Raw genomic sequence first — 15,969 nt, forward strand, 5'->3', positions numbered from 1 at the left:
AAAAAAGAGAAGAAATGAACTCTTATTGAAAAAAAGGTACCAAATAATAAGAAAGGAATTATATACATATATTCTAAAGAAACAAGCCCTTGAAGATTTTTGAAAAATCCCCCAAAGACCCCCCGCCCCCAATTCCTGGAGAAAATATTCTAAAATAAAAGTTTTGAGATTTTTGAAAAATCCCTAAGGAATGCCCCTTAAAAATCCCTTGTATGAATTGAGAATAAAGTGCTGAATTTTTATTTGATAAAAAAAAAAATTGAATGAGTAAAATCCAAAAACAAAAAAAAAAAAAAAGAAAAATTGTAAATGTAAAGAAATGCCATAATTTTTTGAGAAAAAAGAATGTATTATTTGTTGTATTTCCAAACTGTGTGAGTTTCTTTGTTACTATTAAAAAGAAAAGTATTTCCAAAATTTCAATGTGTATTTAAAAAATGACCTCTAACTATTTTTTTTTTTGCTTTTAAACTAAGTTTCTAAAAAAATGTATTACAAACTATTCAATTACTCGTATGTGCTATATTTAATTGAAAAAAGTGAGGAAAAATTATAAAAATGAAAAGTTTTGCCATCAAAGATATTTTTTCGGGATTTCTTGAAGAAACCCTATAAAAATTTCTCTGACTAATTTTTTCCTCTATTCAAAAATTTCTATTTAAAGGTTTATTGCCTTTTTATAAAAAAGAAAATATCCTACTTTTTCTCTAAACACAAACTATCCCTTTTGTTATAAATATTATAAGTGTTTTTTCTAACTGCATATATCTAAATCTTTCTGTCTGTCTTTCAGTTTTGTTTGCCAGTGTAATTATAGAGTATTCTGTGTAGTTCTTTTTTTTCTCTATAGTTTCCTCGACTAATCGGATCGAGCTTTCTCTTTATTATATTAAAATGTATTAAATTAAAAATTTTATTTTTCTACTCCTAACCAATAAAATTGTATGTAAAAGAAAATAAACAACAAACAAAAAACAACCTTAATTAAGTGAGTTTTACTTGAAACTAGGTTAGGTTGAAAAGACGGTGCAGATATTAATCGGCCCCATGCCACTATGGACATACACCTAAGCCAGTAATCGGCTTGTTGTGCACTCTAAAAACTATTAAGTAACCTCTAAAAAGAAAATTTTATGTTGGGAATTCCGTGCTACTTACAAAATCCCTAATTGTTTTCAATACCACTCCCCTAAGTTGGTCTGGTATTGTGTCGCTGTCTAAGTGTTGGTATCTGTTAGGCGCGAAAGCCGGGCAATGACAAAGGAAATGCTCCAACGTCTCATCATCTTCCCCGCATGACCAATTTAGCATAAGTGAGCTCGTAGTCCTATGTGTCCCGTTATGATACCAATAGCTATACTGACCACCTTCTTACTTCCTTTCAGTTATAGCCTCGTCTTCTCACGATATGGATTCCCCCCATGGGATTTCGCCGTCCTACCGACCGTTTCGCTGTTCCACAATGTTGCATGCGCATTCGTCGCTCACTCCCTGAACTCGGACTGCGTCGTCCCGAAAGGCTTCGGGTTAACCAAGTTTATTGACGGCAGTCCTTTGGCCTTCACCACCAAATCGTCTGCCCTTTTATTTCCCCTTACTCCGTTATGGCCCAGCACTCAAACGATGCGGATATTGCCATCCTCAGAGAAGGCGTTAATCTCCTACTTACACTGCAAGAATGTTCGAGACCTTACCGTCCTGGTTGTTATTGCCCTTATGGCAATTTTACTGCCGGTAAAGATGTTCAGACTCGACGTCCTCGCGTTAGCACCACACCACTTCACGCATTCCGTGATCGGCCGGATCTCCGCCTGCAGGACCGTATTATGGTCAGGCAGTCTAAAACTGATCTCAGTCCCTGGGTTCTCAATGTATACCCCCAGGCCCACTCTGTCCTCTAGCTTTGATCCATCCGTGTAACATGATCTTCCAGATGGCAATACTAGGTTTCCGTCAATCCAAGACTGTGCCGATGGCAGCAATGCCTCGCACTCGACTTCAAGGTTCATCTCAGGTATCCGATGGGAAACCTTCTCCCTTCCTTTCAAGTTTCCTATCGTCGCCTCGATTATACCGCGATGGTATGAGCTGCTCACATCCTCAATCCATTCCCCCATCTCCTTAAGTCTAAAAGCCGCAGTGACTGCCTCACACTTAATCTGTATGTCAATGGGTCGGATATTTAGAGTAGTCTCCAGTGCCCTAGTTAGTGTGGTCCTCATCGCTCCGCTTATGCCAAGACAACATGTTCTCGGAACCTAGTGTATGGTCCTTATGTTTCACTTTTTCTCCATAGCAGTCCACTACACTACTGAGGCTTAAGTAAGTTTTGGTCTAATCACGCTCCTGTAGATCCAGTGGACTATCCTCGGATTTAGGATCCATTTCGAGCCTACTACATGGTGCCCAAGATCTGTGAGCTTTCTCAGTACGCTCCTGAATGTTACACTTCCAATTCAGTTTCCTGTCCCAGATCACACCTAAGTATTTGACCTTGTCAGATGTCGAAATCGTCTTATTGAGAAAACGTGGTGCGTTACAATGGCCCACCTTCGTCTTCTTCGTGAACAGGCATATTTCAATCTTCTCTGGGTTAACATTGAGATCTCTGAGTCTAGCCCAGTCATATGGCATATGCAAGAACCGTTCGGCTCTTCTGCATAGCTTGTTCGGATCCTTACCCCTTAGAAGTATTGTAACATCGGGTTCAAATCCCTCCTCAGTCAGCATCCGTAATAGGCCATTAATGGTGGTCACCCATAGGAGTGGCGAAAAAATGCCCCCCTATGGCGTACCCTGTGCCACTTTTTCCCTTATATTTATGCCATGGGACACACAATTTATCCACCTGGGTCCACCCGGTACTGGTCTTAGGATTGGATCTATGTGTCGGTTCGCACATTGTTAAATGCCCCCTCGATGTCAATGCATACCGCCACGTTTTGGCATCGAAGGATTCTTCTATTTTATGCACAACCTCGTGCAGGGCAGTCTCCACCGACCTTCCCTTGACATAGGCATGCTGTTGGTATTTGGGCAATTCGCTGGATGTCCTACTCTTTATCATGGTGTTCACAATACGTTCCATGGATTTGAGTAGGAAGGACGTAAGGCTTATAGGTCTGTAGTCCTTTGGTGTCGCATAACTTGCCTTGTCGGGCTTGGGTATAAACACCACACTTGCCTCCTGCCAGGCTTCCGGAGTATATGCATGTCCTAGGCACGTTGTGAAAATTTTGGCCAGACGAGGCGCCAGATAGTCTGCCCCTATCTGTAGTAACGCCGGAAATATGCCATCAGGTCTGGGCGACTCAAATGGTTTGAAGCTCCTCAAGGATTCCTTCACCATAAATTCCGTTATTATAAAACTTCGATCAACGTCATTATTCCAAGATTCCGGTGTCTCCGTGAGTCCCGTCGTATCCTGTGGAAATGGGTTTTCATCAAAAGCCTCAACATGTCCCTCGTTGTCTCTGCTCTCACTCCCATGTCGTCTACTAAAGTCTCAGTTTGGACATGGGTTTTTAAGAAAAACATTTTTATCTTGGCGGCGTCATTAACGCTATCGACCTGTTCGCGGAAAAGCTTCCAGGAGGCATGTTTTGCCACTCTGGTATTATTATTGTATTCCGCTTCCGCTTTTTTTCGACGTCCTCTGTTAAAAAGTCTGCAGACCTCTTTCCCAATATTGCGAATCACCTCGGTCATCCAGGGGTTTTCTTGGGCTGATTTCTTTCCCCGAAGAGGACAACTATCTTCGCAGGACCCCACCAGTGCAGTCGTAATTCTGTTGACATTTTCGCCAATCTCTTCTCTGCTTGGACAATCTAAAATAACTTGCCCAAGTCTTCTTAGCCTTCCGAATTTTGTCCATTTGGTTTTCAATTTATGCCGGAAGCTTATCGGATTCGGCGCTGGCCGTGCTATTCTAAACCTAATGTAGCGATGGTCAGAGAAAGAGTGTTTCATGGAGACCCTCCAATCCTGAACCTCATCGATTAGATTTTCCGAACATTTCGTCATATCTAATACCTCTTCCGTAATCCTATTAACAAAGGTAGCGGTGTTACCAATATTAAGTGTTATTAGGTCGTTAGTATTGAAGAACTCTGCCAGGGCTTGGCCCCAAATATTAGTGTTGGTACTACCCCACGAAATGTGGTGAGAGTTCGCATCGCAACCTATTAGTAACTCGTTTCTTGTCTGCTTTGCTTTCTTCACCAGCCGTTGCAGCTCCGAAGTGGGTGTGTTCGTTTTCTCCACCTAATGCTGGCAACATTTGTGAGGTACTTTGCCATGTAAAAACTTCTCTCCAAAGAGGTGTCGAATTGCGGCACGCCGTTCGGACTCGGCTATAAACAGGAGGTCGCTTGTCATTGTGCTAAAACTTGAATCGAACTACACTCATTTATGTATCCCCTGTTCCTTAGTGCAATGTTCTTTGGAAAATATGTATGTATTTTTGTACACTGAAATGACGCAGCACTCACTTGGCCATGAGAATTGCCATCTTGGGTAGTTGCTCAGCGAATGGTTGACTTTGAATGACGTCGGTGTGTTGACTATACCGAGCGAGAAGTATACCTTTGATGGGCCTTCAGGCGTTAGTGACATTGACGTTACGGCTGAAAATGGGGCGGCATTTACTGCTTACCAGTTTAGGTAGAGGGTTTGTGACGAATGGGGCTCAAATGACCATAATGCGATTGAGAATATGGTCACTTCCGGGGATCGACGGACTCGGGTTACGACTGAACGATCCAGGTGCTGGAAAGATCGTGACGTGAACTGGGACTTGTATGTGGAAAGTTTCAGGGAGACTGCATCAGTATTGTCTTCACTGACCGTAGATTACCAAATTGCTAAGGTAGACGAATGGATGAGCGCGGTAAATGATGTGGTCCTTGGCAGACGTCGAAAGGCGAAACCAAGTAAAGTCAAGTGGGGGGCAACGTGGTGGCTGTGGTTTGTACCCAAACCGTGGGTAGAGCATAAGCTCGGCGTGGAGTTGCGTTTTCAACCGGGTGCCGCGACTCATAGATCGGAAGGAGTTTTAGGTAGTGCTCCGCACCTAACCATGGAAGTGAACATGTCCAAAATTGGTACTCATGTGTGAATTACCATATGTGGGGGCGTTGGTAGACGCATTGTATTCACCTTAGGGCCTCGCAGGTTTGGACCGTGATGGCAGGCATCTGCGTTAAACCCGACATTCGTGTGGAATGTTAATGGGCAAAATTTGTTTTTGTTTGTATACTTCTATTGCCACAATACGCATAAAGGTCAAATCTATCTATCTTCTTCTATATACGTGTGTTTGTGTTTGTTGGTGGGTTTGTAAATTTGTTTGTTCCGTATAGACTCCAAAACAGCTGGCCCGATTTCTTTTAAATATTCACGGATTGTGGGAAGTGGTCAGGAAGGAGCAATAGGAAATATTTTTTTTTGATATCTCAAGGGGGCGGATTCTCCCCCTTAAACCAAAAGTACCACCCAAAAATAAAAGTGGACCGATTTGGGACTCAAATGGAAGGTATTCGGGAGTAGAATAGAAATTTGATATCAAAAGTAGGATTCAAGTACCCAGGGGACTGCCCCGACCGCAAAACCTGTTCAAATCGGCATATTGGACGATAATGACAATATGGGACTCGAAAGAAAGGTATTCGGGAGTAGATTAAGAATATGGTCAGGAAGGAGGAATAGGCTATATAATTTGTCGATATTGGAGTGGGCGGACCCTCCCCCGTTGCCCCAAATACACCACCTAAAATCAAGGTTGACCGATCGGGATAATATGGGTATCAAATGAAAGGAATTGGAGAGTAGAATACGAATATGGTATTAAAAGTTGGGTCCAAGGAATCCAGGGGCCACTCTAATCCCAAAAGTTCCCTAAAAAAACATATTGGACGTACATATCATTATGGAACTCAAATGAAAGGTATTCGGAAGAAGATTACGAATATGAACAAGGATGATGGAGAGACCGGTTTACGTGGGAGATAAATCAGGTTATAGACTGATTTGGACAGAATTTGGCACAGTTGTTGGAAGTTGTAACAGAACACCGCATGCAAAATTTCAGCCAAATCGGTTAAAAATTGCGGCTTGTAAGGGCTCGAGAAGTCAAATCAGGAGGTCGGTTTATATGGGAGCTATATGAGATAATTGACCGATTCGGACGATACTTGGCACATTTGTTGAAAGTCATAACACAACACTACATGCTTAATGTCAGCCAAATCGAACAAAAATTGCGGCTTGTAAGGGCTGAAGAAGTCAAATCAGGAGACTGGTTTATATGGGAGCAATATCCAAATCTCAACCGATATGGCCCATTTGCAATCATCATCGACCTACATCAATATTAAGTATTTGTGCAAGATTTCAAGCCGCTACCTTTACGCGTTCGACTTCTATCGTGATTTCGACAGACATACGGACGGACGGACATGGCTATATCGACTCAAAACGTCGAGACGATCAAGTATATATATACTTTATGGGGTCTTAGATGAATATTACGAGGTGTTACAAAGGGAATGACTAGATAAGTATACCCCCAACCAATGGAGGGTATAAAAAGTTAAGGTATTTACGCAAGTTTTTTTCAATAAAAACTAATGAATGAAAATATTTTTTTTGACCAAAAAGGCAAAATATATACTTTTTTTCGACCTGTATAACTTTTAACTGAATAATCATATGTGGACGCTTGTTGCTGCAAAGTTGTTGTAAATTTTGTCACAAATCCAAATACTTTCGTTAATTGAAAAATTGATTTCAACAAATAAAAATTAAAACTCGTATATCCCCAAAAACTCGTATATCCCCAAAAAGATTTGACAGCTCGAACAATTTTTCGAAATGCCGGGGTAACTAACTTTCGGGTCCTGCCAGGAGGCACATGATCTCGATAACTCTATCCGTTCTCAAATGGCAAATTTTTTACGATTTTTTTTTTATTTTCTCCCACTGTGCAAAGGGAAATTTATGTAACTTGATTCCAATCAGACTTGTTCATTTATACCTTGAACAAATCAAATCAAACACAACAAACCGAAAAATTATATCAAACACGAGCTTTAAAGTTAAGCGCCCCGTTCGGCAGAATCATTCACAGGTTCACAGCGAATTAAATAAACTAGTCTCACTTGTGCACATGTTTGATTTTACTCGTTTTTCAAAACAGATGATCAAGCCTACACAATCACACTCTTTGCTTCTCCGTACTGTACTAAAAATAGGGAAATAAAATTTTTCCCAGTTAGAATGAGGTCCAATTAGAATGAGATCCTATGACCCGACTGAGAAACAACAAACCAGCAGGAACCGATGGGTTGCCATCTGAACTATTTAAGGCCGGAGGAAACACGCCGAAAAGGCGTTTACAAACCAAGACACCTCTCAAAATGTACACTATACAAGATACTGATGCTATCCGTGTTGTTATTGGGTTGCCCAAAAAGTAATTGCGGATTTTTTAAAAGAAAGTAAAAGCATTTTTAATAAAACTTAGAATGAACTTTCATCAAATATACTTTTTTACACTTTTTTCTAAAGCAAGCTAAAAGTAACAGCTGATAACTGACAGAAGAAAGAATGCAATTACAGAGTCACAAGCTGTGAAAAAATTTGTCAACGCCGACTATATTAAAAATCCGCAATTACTTTTTGGGCAACCCAATATATGGTTCCGAAGCATGGGTACTTGTGAAGAAGACGAGGCAATGCTTAAGGTGTTTGAAAGAGCGATTTCTTGTAAAGTGTATGAACCAGTTTATGAACAGTATGAGCTATATGACGACGCACAGTGGAATAGTAGCGAAAAAAACTAGTAAAAAATCTCCCTGTTGAGAACGGGTAGAGATAACTCTTTAAATTTTTTAATGGTTAAAGCTAAAGCGTTAGCGAGATTCTATCCCACAGTGCGACGTTGACATAGGTAATTGTATCAAAATGCAATGATTATGTTGGTAAGTTCATATTGGTAAAATGAATGAAGAAACTCCAGCGAAAAAGTCATGATCATGTGAAGAAAGACATCTCGAAACTAGGTGTCAGATATTGGACTAGGAGCGCAGAAGATCGAGGGGCTTGGAAATCTATTCTTAGCTCGGTTAATGGGACAATAGCCAATTCAAGTAAAGTAAAGTATTTTTCCGATGACCCCTTTTGAGTCCTATATGGTCCAGGTCTAATATGTCTTTATACCCTACACTACCACTGGTATATTTGCTTGCAATACTAAGAAGGAGAAGAGCTATACCCATTGATAGGTAAACCGATCGGCTTAGAATGAAACCACTTTTTTAGGCACAAGGACGGACGCCATTGATTTTAAAGAAGGTCGAATCAGATTCAGTTATAGGTCCCATCTATATCTTTCATCCGACATGGTCTTTTAAAGCAGTAGAAGCCACAATTTTGGTCGGATTAGCAAAAAATCTAGCGTGAAGTGTTTTATTTGACGTCCCAATATTTCATCAAAATCAGTTCAGATTTAGATATAGCTTCCATATATATTTTTCATCCGATATGGTCTTAAATCTCTGGATGTCATAGTGAGTGGAAAAAACATTAGCCGGAAATCGATACCACATACGAACGGTTCGGGCGAAATAAGAATTCTCTCTGTAATGCATTGTCCGGTCCGCTGGCCAATCAATTCCTACAATGTCTAGTATTTCTGACAACATCTTTACATCAGGAATCAGTAGGCGAATATCAGACGAACCCACACCATGAAAGTTCCGATAGAACAGCGTCGAACAACCCACATTGCGACAATGTTCAGGGGAGGCAATAGGGTTGGATACCCTACTGTCCCCAATCAACGCCATCGCTCTCTTCTGTACACGGTCCAGTAGCTGCAGGGATTATTATGAAGCTCCAGCCCTTACATGTAAGTTGTATTCCATTTTCGACCTTATGAAAGTGGGGCAGATGTTAAGAAGATTAGAAGGAGTTAAGTAATTTTTACACCGTTTAACGCAGCCTAAGCACTTGAATGCTTCTTTCGACACTTCAAACAAATGTTTAGCCCAACGGACATCACTTTGTATTTTCATGCCCATAACATCAAGAACTTGTGATTGCTCAAGTCTAAGCACTTGAATGCTTCTTTCAACACTTCAAATCTTTCAGATTCATGCCCTGGCAGAGTGTATCGACCATAACCCACCTCTTGTCCTCAATCTCTCGAAGACTCGGCCTATGGTCGAATGACAGAGATTACTGTCATCGGCAAAGCAGAAAGTACAAAATGGAACCAAAATGTACGAATTTTGAATAGATCATTTATTTCTTAGTTGTATCTACATGCCAAATTTCGGACCTCTAGCTCTATCTATAAAGAAAGTACGATATAGTAAAAATTTTGGTACCAAAATGTTCGAATTGTGAAAAAAATCATTTAGACGCCCATCATATATTTCTAAGCTTTATCTACATGCCAAATTTTAGACCTCTAGCTCCATCTGCACAGAAAGCACCAAATGGTACCAAAATGTACGAATTGTGAAAAGATCATAGTCACCCATCATATTTTTCCTAGTTTTACCTGAATGCCAAATTTCAGACCTCTTGCTCCATCTGTAAAGAAAGTACCAATTGCGGTACTGACGTACTTTTTCTACCGTTACCAGTACTATTTTCCAATCTTGGTACGAAAATCTTCGAATTTTAAATAGATCATTTAGTCACCCATCGTATATTTCCCAGTTGTACCAACATGCCAAATTTCAACCCTCTTGCTTCATCTATAAAGAAAGTACCAATTGCGGTACTAACGTACTTTTTCTCCCGTTACCAGTACTATTTTCCAATTTTGGTACGAAAATCTTCGAATTTTGAATAGATCATTTAGTAACCCATCGTATATTTCCCAGTTGTACCAACATGCCAAATTTCAAACCTCTTGCTCCATCTGTAAAGAAAGTACCAATTGCGGTACTAACGTACTTTTTCTCCCGTTGCCTGTACTATTTTCCAATTTTGGTACGAAAATCTTCGAATTTTGAATAGATCATTTAGTCACCCATCGTATAATTCCCAGTTGTACCAACATGCCAAATTTCAAAGAAAGTACCAATTGCGGTACTAACGTCCTTTTTCTCCCGTTACCAGTACTATTTTCCAATTTTGGCACGAAAATCTTCGAATTTTGAATAGATCATTTAGTCACCCATCGTATATTTCCCAGTTGTACCAACATGCCAAAATTCAAACCTCTTGCTCCATCTGTAAAGAAAGTACCAATTGCGGTACTAACGTACTTTTTCTCCCGTTGCCAGTACTATTTTCTAATTTTGGTATGAAAATCTTCGAATTTTGAATAGATCATTTAGTCACCCATCGTATATTTCCCAGTTGTACCAAGATGCCAAACTTCAAACCTCTTGCTCCATCTGTAAAGAAAGTACCAATTGCGGTACTAACGTTCTATTTTTCCCGTTACCAGTACTATTTTCCATTTTTTTTTCACCTTCATCCCTTTGCACCAGATGTCTTTCAAATTTCAAAATTCTACATCTATACTTTCACCCTATACAAAGTTCACCCATATCATATCTTTTTGATACTTTTTTAGTACCTAAATGTAAAAATTTTCAATAACTCCTATAGTCACCCAATTAGGGTTGCCATAGTATACATAGTATAAGTTCCAAAATTTAGAGCTCCTGTTCAATAGTACTAATTGTGGTACTAAACGTGCTACTTCCGCTTCCGGTACGATTTTCCAAATACTTTTTACCAAACCTTATTTTTCAAAACTTTTAAAACGCTCTTTAAATTGAGCCCAAGAACATAATTCTAGCCTTTTCCGCTCGTACTTCTTGGTACATTTTTGTATCTAAACGTACCAATATCACCAAATCCAGCCTTATTCTGTGTCTATGATCGAAGACCCACATTCGTGCAAAATTTTATGATTCTTGCTTTAGCCATTTGGGCTGGGCAGTGATCAGTCAGTCAGTCACGCAACGCTTTTATATATAGACAATACGACCGATTTACGATCATTAGGTAAAGGGGCAAATCGGTCCATGTTTTGATATAGCTGCCATATAAACCGATCTTGGGTCTTGACTTCTTGAGCCTCTACAAGGCGCACGTGGTGTGTTGGTATCACTTCCAACAACTGCGCTATGTATGGTTTAAATCGGTCCATGTTTTGATATAGCTGCCATATAAACCGATCTGGGGTCTTGACTTCTTGAACCTCTAGAGGGCGCAATTCTCTTCCGATTTGAATGAAATTTTGCACGTGGTGTTTTGGTATCACTTCCAACAACTGTGCCATGTACGATTCAAATCGGTTCATAATCTGGTATAGCTGTCATATAAACCGATTTTAGATCTTGATTTCTTGAGCCAATAGAGCGCGCAATTCTCATCCGATTTTGCAGAAATCTTGCATGAGGTCTTTTGTTATGAGTTTCAATAATTGTGCGAAGTATGGCGTAAATCGATAAATAACCTGATATAGCTGCCATATAAACCGATCTGGGGTTTTGACTTCTTGAGCCTCTAGAGGACGCAATTATTATCCGATTTGGCTGAAATTTTCCACGAGGTGTTTTGTTATGACTTTCAACAACTGTGCTAAGAATGGTTCAAATCGGTTCATAACCTGATATAGCTTCCATATAAACCGATCTTGAATCTTGACTTCTTGAGCCACTAGACGGCGCAATTATTATCCGATTTAGCTGAAATTTTGTGCAACGGCTTCTCTCATAATCTTCAACACAGGTGTCTAATATGGTCTGAATCGATCAATAGCTTGATACAGCTCCCATATAAACCTATCTCCCGATTTTGTTTCTTGAGCCCCTATAAGGCGCAATTCTTATCTGAATGAACTGAAATATTCCACAACGACTTCTACAATGTTCAGCATTCATTTATGGTCCGAATCGGACTATAATTTGATATCGCTCCAATAGCATAACAGTTCTTATTCTAAGAGAAAAAAAGATACCGCGCATAGAACTCGACAAATGCGATCCATGGTGGTAAGATTCGGCCCGGCCGAACTTAGCACGCTCTTACTTGTTAGATTTTGGTTCGTCCGATAAAAAAAAAAAACAAATATTCCCACTGTATCAACACAATAAATGCATTGGTTAGCACAATGGTGCGTATGGATGCCAACCATTTTCACATATTCACCACGTTGCTCATATACACCTCTTAAACCGGCTTTCATGTGCTTTTTGTTTACAAACAACTACCACGTGCCAGCTCTTATGTGTTGTTGTTGTTCTAAAAGGGTCATTCGTTGCTTTATACTCACCAACACAACCAAACGAAAGCAGCACATTCTGCTGCCACTCTCTGTTTCGCTTCTGCTTCTCTTACTCGCTCTATACACATTTCTATGACATTTGTAAACATGTGTATAAACATTTGTGACTTGCCTTTGGCGAAGAGAGCCGATTTTGGTAAAATGAAATGAAATTAAATGTTAACAGTAAACTAGCAATATGAACTTAAAGTGAGCAGGAAGTCATTTAAAATTGGTTTAAGAATTTCCGTTCTAGCTATATTTCCGTTGCTTGTTTATGCATATTAAATTCATAAAATTATTAAAATTAAGCTGTGAGAGCAGTTAAACCAATGTGGTGCAAAAATGCAACACTTTTTAATTTAATTTTAGTAATAAGTAAGTGGGAGACTGTTTTTAGACTTTATTTATTTATTTCATTTCATCTACCGGGTAAAACTATTACAGACTACATACATACAATCAACTTATATATGTACATAATGTTGGCAAATTTAAACGTTATCCAAAATTTGCGAAACACATTTCTCAAACTTAAGTTTGCCTAGATTTATATCAACTAAATCCGGAGGCCACCGTGGCGCATAGGTTAGCATGTCTGCCTTTGAAGTGAACATCAAAAAAGTTTTTAGCGATGGTTACCCCCTTACTAATGCTGGCTACATTTGTGAGGTATCCTGCTATGTTAAAACGTCTCTATAAATTGGTGCCGCTATGCGGCACGCCGTTCGGACTCGGCATAAAAAAGGAAGCCCCTTATCATTGAGCTTAAACTTGAATCGGACTGCACTCATTGATATGTGAGAAGTTTGCCCCTGTTCCTTAGTGAAATGTTCATGGGCAAAAATTTGCATTTGAGTTGTGTTAGGCTTTTCGACATTCTTCTTCAATTTGGCCTAGATCAGTTCAGATTTGAATGAAGACCGATCCCATATAGACCGATCTCTCGATTTAAGGTCTTGGGCCCACAAAAGACACATTCTTGGCCCCTAAAGGCGCATTTATAATTCGATTTCGGTGAAATTTGACACAGTGACTTATGTTACGCTTTTCGTCATCCGTGTCGTATATGGTTCAGATCGGTCTATATTTGGATATAGCTACAAAAAAAAAAACAATATTTTGTTCTACAAAATTGAACAATGACTTGTACTTATTAGACCACTCAATGTCCGTGACGAATTTGGTCCAAATCGGACCATATTTCGATATAGCTGCTATGGGAGCATAAGTTATGCATTTTTCACCGGATTATGACGAAAGGTGGTGGTTTTGGTGGGCCTTAACGCCTTTTTTACTTATTAGTAAAAAGTAGAGTAGAGCGCACAACAAGCCGATTACTATGCCGTAGTGGCATAGTGCGGATTCTCTTTTCTAGCTAACCTATGAGCGTGTCGCCTTCGGTTTTAAATAGTTCAGCGGCTCCTGCTGCCTTGTTGTTCTTCCGTCGGGTTACTGCTACTTGCACCTCTTTCTGACTAGGAGGTAAACATTTAATACCGTCATCATTGATTGGTTCTGTGGTATCCTCTTCGCCACCAACGTCGGACACTAGCAGCTGGGTAAAATGTTCTTTCCATATCCTCAGCAGTTACCAGATTTTCTTCTTTGTCTCTGCAGGAGGATGTGTCTGTACCAAAGCCATCGGATTGATGTTTGATTCTTTGGTAGAATTTCCGGACTTCATTCTGACGCATGTGCTTCTCAATGCGCTCACACTCACATATCTCCATTTTCTTTTTGCGCAATAGACGTTACCTCTCCTTCATCTGGCGCGTTGCTACTGATTGCAGCGTTGCTCTGTTTGTTGCATTATTGGCTTTAGTAGCATTTTGACACTTTTGGTCGTACCATGGGTTTCTTGGGGAAGGCTTGTGGTACTCAAGTACTGATTTCGAGGAGTAGAGTGGCCAATGGTTTGCCACTGCACCGTTTTATCACCGAAACGTGGAGTGCTTTCATAAAGCAGTGGAGCGAGTGGAGTATTTCGTTTCAATGTCCACTTTCTGGGCAGTGTGAAATTTTACTCGCCACGCTCAAAAAGGTGCGAACCATTACTGCAACAAGGTAATGATCCGAATCTATATTCGCTTCACGAATCGATAGTACAACAACACGCTGGATGAATGCCTTCCATCTAATATACCGTATCATATTTTTTGCCGCGGCGAAATCTATTGGTCTCAATCCATTATCAGAAGTTACTTCGTTTAGGCTTATTTTTCGACAGTGGGAACAAAGATCTTTTCCTTCCCTATCTTCGCATTAAAATCTCCCAGAACGATTTTAATATCATGGGCGGGGCAGCGGTCGTATTCTCTCTCGAGGCGCTCGTAGATAATATCTTTGGTCTGCTCGTCCTTGTCTTCCGTTGGGGGATGGGCACAAATAAGATTGATGTTAAAAAATTTGGCCGTTATGTGGATGGTGGCTAGCCTCTCATCAGCCAAATACATGCGTCGTGTCAAGGCAGCTATAGAATAGTTCGTCACCATTTGGTGACTCCTTTCCCAATCCATCGCACTTCCTGTAGGGTGGTGATATCTGCCTTGTACCTTTCCAATACATCGGCCAGTACGTATACTGCACCTTAACTATAAAGAGTGCGGACATTTCAGGTGCGGATCCGCAGATCGTGGTTCTTTTTTCGTTTGCGTAGATCGTTGAGGTTAGGAGAGTCCGTTCTTACTATTTTTTGTTTCTCAGAGTATTGTTTATAGTTTTATGGCTGGGGGGTTACTGGTCCAGCGCCTCAACTGCAGGTGTGATGTGGGATCTCACCGGTACGCCTCGATGCCGCGTGCTGCTTGCTTCAAGAAACAAAGCCCGCTCCCAGCCACCCTAACCTGGGAATAGACGTTAATGTTGGCCATTGGTTATTTGAAGGCGCCATTATCTCGCCTTGTCATTTCGAGTATTATTGACACTCAGTATTTAAGTCAGTGCCACCTGACGCTTACAGAGACTCTCCTCCCGAAATCGCTGACTGCCAGCTGCCGCATTGCAGCCACTGCTCATAAACACGAATATTTGCATTATCCCCAACCGGTGGACGCGGCCATTAGCTTTCAGCTAGGCTTCCCATGATAACATGCGCATCCCACAAGTCGGAGCTCAAAGTTCCAGCCTGTGTGTTGCTCAAAGTAATCCCGTACCTGCCGCGTTTAAAAATACTTCGCCTAAAAAATCCCATTATCCAAAAACTCAAATTTTGCTTGACCTTGCAATATCCTTGTTTAGTTTCTGCCTATAAAGAGATACCGCGCAAAGAACCTGACAAATGCGACAAATGGAGAGAATATAAGATTCGGCTCGACCGAACTTAGCAAGCTGATTGATTGTTCGAGGTTACTTTTTAGTATTTAGAGCGCACAACAATCCGATTACTGGCTTAGGTATATGTGTATAGTGGCATGAGGCTGATTCTTTCAACCTAACCTAACCGTTTTCTTTATTTTGATGTTTGTTATCTTCTTATTAGAGATGTGCACGTGACTGAGTTTTCATTCACGCACATGAACGACTTTTTTATGTCGACTTAGGAGACAATCACGACTCAAGACACTCTCACGACTTACGAGAAAATCATGACTCGCGACTCAAGAGATACTCAAGAGGCCACGAAACACTCACAACTTATGGTTGAAAATATTTGTTTCAAAACGTCTCATGTG

This window comes from Stomoxys calcitrans, chromosome 1 (assembly GCF_963082655.1).
Source record: "Stomoxys calcitrans chromosome 1, idStoCalc2.1, whole genome shotgun sequence".
NCBI lineage: Eukaryota > Metazoa > Arthropoda > Insecta > Diptera > Muscidae > Stomoxys > Stomoxys calcitrans.